At 43.5% G+C, this 5,490-nt stretch overlaps 1 protein-coding gene across 2 annotated transcripts in view; it reads left to right on the forward strand.

Annotated features, from left to right (window-relative positions):
- The window catches only part of ESRRB (estrogen related receptor beta), a 159,614-nt gene that overhangs the window by 89,862 nt on the left and 64,262 nt on the right, over positions 1–5,490 (forward strand). The gene's annotated exons all lie outside the window — the stretch shown is intronic.

A 5,490-nucleotide genomic window follows, 5' to 3' on the forward strand; every position in this document is an offset into this window, starting at 1 on the left:
CTCTAAAATATCAGATTCAGTGTAGTGCAGATGTATGGAAAATCATATGAGACATTCTCCCTTTCATGTCCCAGTAGACACAGGGCTGACTCAGGGTGCTGCTCACAGATATTGTGGTAAGCAGTGATTTTCTTCTTTATTTAGTATGTTTTGTCTGTTGTAAAGCTCTGTGTACAATTATGCTGCTATATAGATATTAAATCATAGTTGGGCAATGCAAGGGACCCATCACCATGGTATTTAGGCACATGTAGAGAGGGAGAGCAGTGTTTGTGTGTAGCATAAATCTATATTATATATGCATGTTATACATTTACCACATATACATATACACATATGCGCGTGCGCACACACGTAACATCACATACACCTCTCCCTCAGCACATCTGTATAATGTGGCCTGGATACCATGGTGGTGGATTCATTACAAATTCCTAATTGATTTAATATTTATACCACTTCAGTACATTATATTTAGATACACATGCATAAGTATAGAAACTGATTTGTTACAGATTCATTTCTGTCTGTTTCATTCTCTTTCATTTATGTGGATTATCCAAAGTCAGGTCAGTTTTTATTTTTTTATTTCCTTAACGGAGCTGGCAAATGTTAGGAAAATCCGCCCAAATCTCCATTGTTTTTCTGTGCACCTCCTGGTCCAAAGTCCCAGCTGAAAACCACCTTCTCCCATATACACTCAATGAAGACCATCTGACCCACAATGCTCACCCTAGGCAGGTACACAGTGGAAGTCTGTCTCTGCCATATAAACAGATGCAAATCTCCTCCTCCCTGGGTTGCCCAGCTGTGTTATTCTGTGTCTCTGTTGGCTTCTGTTTGTCAGTTAGTAGAAATATTGAAAAAGGAGAGCAAGAAGTGAAACTGACATTGAAGTAGTTGTGAGTTTGATGCATTTCCCTTGTGTCCCTGAGGAATAACAGAAGGCCGAGTGACAAATTCCAGGGATGGGAGAGAGGATTCCAGCTTCTCAATTGAAATCATTGCTTTAATCTTTTTGTATTTGATTATTTTTATTTTCCATCCAGTGATGTCATGTGCTTTGGGAAGGTACAGGGAGAAATTTCATGTTTGGTTTGGTTTGGGTTTTTTGTGTGTGCTGGTGCTCAGAGAAGTGAAAGGCACCTAGAACTGGCTAAAAATTAAGGCATGATGTGGGCATTTGCTGTGCATTTTTCCTTCACACAGCTGTCCCAAAGCACTTGAGACCTGACTTCAGAACCCCTTGCTGTTCCAGTTCTGGGTCCGCTGAGGAGCCTCAGTCATGATCTGCAGATCCATTCCAGTCCTGGACTCCATATTCTGTATAGATATGGATACAGACATGTATAGATGTAATACCATTAAGAACGTAAGAATGGCCATACTGGGTCAGACCAAAGGTCCATCTAGCCCAGTATCCTGTCTTCCAACAGTGGCCAATGCCAGGTGCCCCAGAGGGAATGAACGGAACAGGTAATCATCAAGTGATCCCTCCCGTCGCTCATTCCCAGCTAAGGACACCATCCCTGCCCATCCTGACTAATAGCCATTGATGGATCTATCCTCCATGAATTTATCTAGTTTTTTTTTAACCCTATTATAGTTACATAGGTTAGATATAACACAAGTATAATTTGTAAAGCTCTGCAGAATCCTTTGAGAGGAAAGGTTCTCTATACATGTAATAAATTATCACAGTAATAAAAGGACCTGCTCATTGCGAGGATGAACTTTATCAGTACCCTCAGTGGACTATTACTGGTTTTGAACTTTGTCAATAACTAGGCATTCTCAGTACCAGATTATATCGCATAAAAAGTGAAAAAGGTAAAATGCTCCTGTAGTTGTCTTTGTGATGCTTTCTAATCATCTATATTGGGCAGCTGGAATTAAAGGTATGTCTCTTTTGTAGTCAGAACATGTTTCTACTCTTTTTGTTCTTTTAGTCCTAAGATAATTGATATTTTAGGGGCCTGGAATATTGAAAATTTATTACATTCTTTCTGACTGTTTCCTAAGAGACTGTGTTTTCCATTGTTATTGGCCACTTCACACTCTGTAACAAGGTGACTGTCCCATATCGCAGTTCTACTGACATCTCTCTGATTCCTCAGTCGAACAGTTGGAAGCACTTGCAGTATTTATGAGTGTACAGAGGAGAGAATGAATGTATGCACCATAAAATTCCAGATTATGGAATTATCTAATAGAACAACAGTTTATCATGACCTCTGGCTCCTTCTCATCTCTTCAATCAGTCAGGCAAGAGTGCATTGCGTGGTGTGGCTGAATTTGGACTGGGCTTGAGTGCGATGGAAGCTTCTATGTCAGTACGAGGGAGGAGTGGATAGACAGATGGTCTGGAAGGCAGATGAATGAGGTGGATTTAAAATTAAATTTAAAATATCAAAACCCAAACTGGAATTTGGGTCCAGTGTAAATGGCTACTTGTTATAGCAATGACATGTGTCTTAAGGGAACTGCTAAATAGCTACCAAAGGTGGGTCTTTAAAGGTGAACAAAATTTCATTGGAAACCTTGGGATATCTTAAATTTGTGGCTGAAAACAGTGCTGTACATTAACAGTGGCCTCTGGTATACATAGATACATGGGGTGTTTTAGGGACACCAGCAAACAGATTGGGTTAGGTTTAGCTAACCTCTCTCTAACTTTCAGTATTGCTTGTGAGATTGAGAGGCTGAAAGGGCGAAAGCCAGACACAGAACAGGTACGTGCCATGCAAGTGTACTTCACACAACTCTGCCAATGGATCTCAGTCCTTATCTGTAGTGCCACCTCCACCCTCCACTTCTTTTCTAGACCTAGACTCACCCCACAGCCCTACAGCTGTACTTCAATCCTGATTTGCAGCATTCCTCCCCTCCTCCCCCCACCATAGACGTGCTATGACACGTCTATAGCACTCCTGCTATTTCGTTCCTAATTCCCTATACCATTCAGCAATAGCCCAGGGGTTCTGTGGAAGCCAGAGTAGGCCAGCTCCTATGCCCATGTTCACACCCTCATCCTACTTTTGTGCTCTCTCCATCTTATGACTGCTTCCAGGAAAGTCAGAGAGAAAAAGGCCTTATTGAAAAGCACTAATTGCCCATCGTTATTTTCCGTGCCATAATTTGTGTGGAATGAGATTTCAATCAGTTGTCCAGATCAGGCTGGTTTTGACTAATCTTTATAATGATGAGAGACTGCTCCTGGCTGGTTCAATTCCTCAGGTGGGTGGGAAAGGAAGATAGAGAGGTGATGTCTTGCTCCTGCTCTGGATTTTGGGGGTGTGTGATGGAGGGAAACTAAGAAAGGACAGAAAAAGAAATTGAGCAACAAACCAAAGTCAGAGCATTCCCAAGCACAGTGAAGTTGAAGAACAGGAGTGTTGGGGTTTCCAGCTGCAGGGGCAGCTCCGGGCAGCTCCAGGCACCATGGCAGCAAGCGTGTGCCTGGGGCGGCAAGCTGCGGGGGGCGGTGTGCCAGTCGCCGTGAAGGCGGCAATCAGGCAGCCTTCAGCGGCGTGCCTGCGGGAGGTCCGCTGGTCCTGCGGCTTTGGCGGAAATTTGGCGGCAGGTGCGCCAAAGGCACGGGACCGGCAGATCACCTGCAGAAACGCCGCCAAATCCATGTGACCAGCGGACCGCCCGCAGGCGTGCCACCGAAGACCGCCTGACTGCCGTGCTTGGGGCGGGAAAAAACATAGAGACGCCCCTGCCAGCCTGCCTATGTCTAAATAAATCCAGAGTCCACTTTTCAGCAAACACATATTTAGAAGGTAATTCTTTAGTCCCTTTTCACCCTTGTTTCTGGTTTTGTGTCCTTGATTTCTCCATCAATTCAGGGCCACTTCATTTTGTGTAGTGTCTTTTCTCCCAACTCCTTACCCAAACACTTCACGGAGTTAAATAAACCCCCACCTCCCTCTGCTATTGTTCAACATGAAGCATAGGCAAAGTTAAGGGGAGATGCTATCAAGGAAGATTAAAATGTGATAGAGAATTGGTGATGAGGCAGGGAGGAACAAGAAGGCTGGTCCAGACTGAAAGAAGTTGCCAAGGAGGAGGCCTTCTCACTGAAGGTGCGAAGGTGGTACTGAAGGTAGGAGTGCTAAATGAGCCGAGGGAGCAGGGCAGAATATACTAAAATGAATGGGATCTCAGGAAGGTGCTGGAGGGTGGCATGTTTGCCTTGCTTTCCACATCTGAGAGAGTGGAGGCAGAATTCTGCATATGCTGGAGTTAAGGTTCTTTTTTATTCTGTTAGGTTCTTATATAGCACTTATTACCATAGTGTCTGAAGGACATTGTGAAGGACACTTTAGATATAAAGGTGAAAAGTATCTTGTAAATACCATAGATAAGTAGACTGTAGAGAAGGGGACTCCAAGAGGCAGAGCAAGAGGAGATGATGGTCTGGCTGAGAATTTCATTAGGGGCTGAGTTGCAGCCTTGGGCATTATATGAATAATATTGTGGAGGTGGTGTGGTTAGATTTGCAGATACAGGAATTATAGTGGTAGGTGAAGTGTAGTGAGAAGCAGTCAGGCTGGAGACATGAAAAACAGGATTTTAGGGGGAAAATTGGGGTCTTTTTGGATAAATAATGATTTGCAAGTCAGTCTTGGTCTTCATTTTGTTGGGATTTCACCAGTAGCTCTCCGTTAAAAGCCTTAGCCCACATAATAAAGCAATTTTCTTTGGAAGAAATGCTTGCAATGCACAAGAGGGCAAAGTACCATCAGAAGTTGACCTGTTAATAAGAGAGTGAACTGATAATATGTGTCACAGCTCCAGATTAATTGTGTTAATTCATCTGTATAATTCTTCTTATAGTTTACAAACAAGAGAGTCCTTTTAAAGGTGAAGAGAAATAATGAGGAGTAGGACGGGGGCGGGGGGAATAAAGGTTAACAGGAAAACCAGAAAGTCTCCTCACCTCAAGAAGACTCTTATTTTTTTAAAGACATCCAGACAGCTTGTGGGGCAGCTTTTGTCAATATGATCAGACCTGGGCTACTGATGTGTAGCTGGGATCTAGTTATACAATGGATCAGAGGAATAAAATGTTTCCTGGGCGTTAGACGAGTGATTATTATTTGTGCAAGACTCTGAATTTGAGCATCTATTTCCCCATCCCCCAATTTGCAAGGAAGCGTGGATTTAAGCCTCCCCCTGGCCCCATGCCAGGAATCGATTTCTTTGATCCATTTGCAGGAACTGGGTCTCAGCCAACATCCCATATCAATAGACCTAATATAACCCAGTTCTCTTGTGGCCACCAGTGAGACTGCCCCCTGGAGACCTGCCTCAAGATAGACTTCTCAGGCTGGGGAGCTGTTGGGTTTACTGGCGAACTCACTTGTTTACAGTTTCAATCCAGCTCTGTCAATCTCTGGACTCATTAACTTTTCCTCCCTACAGGAAAATATAAGGCCAAATAAAAAAACCACATCACTGCACAACAAATCAGAGACAAGGGGG

Source organism: Malaclemys terrapin, chromosome 4, assembly GCF_027887155.1.
Source record: "Malaclemys terrapin pileata isolate rMalTer1 chromosome 4, rMalTer1.hap1, whole genome shotgun sequence".
Classification (NCBI taxonomy): Eukaryota; Metazoa; Chordata; order Testudines; family Emydidae; genus Malaclemys; species Malaclemys terrapin.